This window comes from Mustela nivalis, assembly GCF_964662115.1.
Source record: "Mustela nivalis genome assembly, chromosome: 13".
Classification (NCBI taxonomy): Eukaryota; Metazoa; Chordata; class Mammalia; order Carnivora; family Mustelidae; genus Mustela; species Mustela nivalis.
Genome location: NC_139032.1, coordinates 32,889,313 through 32,890,739, shown reverse-complemented (window position 1 = coordinate 32,890,739; position 1,427 = coordinate 32,889,313). Strand labels below are relative to the sequence as shown.

Sequence of the window (1,427 nt, the reverse complement as noted above, 5' to 3'; positions counted from 1 at the left end):
CTCTTAAGATGGTAAGGACAAGAAGGAAAGTTAAGACAGGAATTACTCCTGCCCTTTTCATAATAAAGATAAATAGAAAACAAAATGCAATGAGAGGAATAAGTTTAAATATTTCAGTATCATAACAAATTTACCTTTTTTAAAAGAGAAAACTAACCCAAAGCACAAAGTTGGTAAAAAAGCTAATTGCAGAGTACATACAATATACCATTTACATAAAACTTAATACTTGAAATATTATATTTTATGAATACTTACATAAATGAATACATAATAAAAAGTAAACTGAGAAGGCATCACTAAATTCAGGATAATTTCTTGGGGTGGAGGGAAATATGGAAAGAATGACAAAGTTGTCAACTTCCTTTGTAGTTATTTTGTTCTTTATTTTAAAAAAGCGTTACTTTCCCCTGGCTGGCAGCGCAGAGGCCGCACGATGCCTGGAGTTACTGTAAAAGACGTGAACTAGCAGGAGTTCGTCAGAGCTCTGGCAGCTTTCCTCAAAAAGTCTGGGAAGCTGAAAGTCCCTGAATGGGTGGACACTGTCAAGCTGGCCAAGCATAAAGAGCTTGCTCCCTACGATGAGAACTGGTTCTACACAGGAGCTGCTTCCACAGCACGGCACCTGTACCTCCGGGGCGGTGCTGGGGTCGGCTCCATGACCAAGATCTACGGGGGATGCCAGAGAAACGGGTGCCTAGTCACTTCAGTAGAGGCTCCAAGAGCGTAGCCCGCAGGGTCCTGCAAGCCCTAGAGGGGCTGAAAATGGTGGAAAAGGACCAAGATGGGGGCCGCAAACTGACATCTCAGGGACAGAGAGATCTGGACAGAATTGCCGGACAGGTGGCAGCTGCCAACAAGAAGCATTAGAACAAATGCTGGGTTAATAAATTGCCTCATTCATAATAATAATAATAATAAAAATGTTAATTTTTATTAACATTAATTAATTAACATTAACAATGACATACTGAGTAGTCTATATGCAAGGTGTTTGTTACAATTTCTTTGTAATTCTTTTTTCATACTTTAAAAACAAACAGGCAGGGATGCCTGGGTCTCAGCTGGCTCAACAACTGACTCTTAAGGATTTTGACTCAGGTGTGATCTCAGGTTCAGGAGATTGAGCACGCAGCACCCGGCTGGAGTTTGGGCTCAGGTACTCAGTGGGGAATCTGCTTCTCTCCCTCTGGCCCTCCTCGCACTCACAAACTCTAATAAATAAATCTTACAAAGAAAAAAAAAAAAAGCAAAATCCCCACAGGCATAGAAGTTACTTTCCTTCCCCTGGCTCGAGTGTGTTTTATAATAGAAGGAAATTATCTTCTTGGTTTGTTGGAGATTTTTAATATTACTTAGTATAGTGTTTGATACCTAAGTGCTTAATGTCAGTTTCCTCTCAAATAGAGTTCCTTTAATGTTAAACA

The 1,427-nt window shown here is 40.1% G+C and overlaps 1 pseudogene across 1 annotated transcript; it reads left to right on the top strand.

Annotated features, from left to right (window-relative positions):
* The first annotated feature begins 421 nt into the window (after positions 1-421).
* LOC309846283 (small ribosomal subunit protein eS19 pseudogene) lies at positions 422-924 on the top strand (annotated as a pseudogene). Its single transcript has one exon. The product of its transcript is annotated as a small ribosomal subunit protein eS19 pseudogene (transcript).
* Positions 925-1,427: the final 503 nt, after the last annotated feature.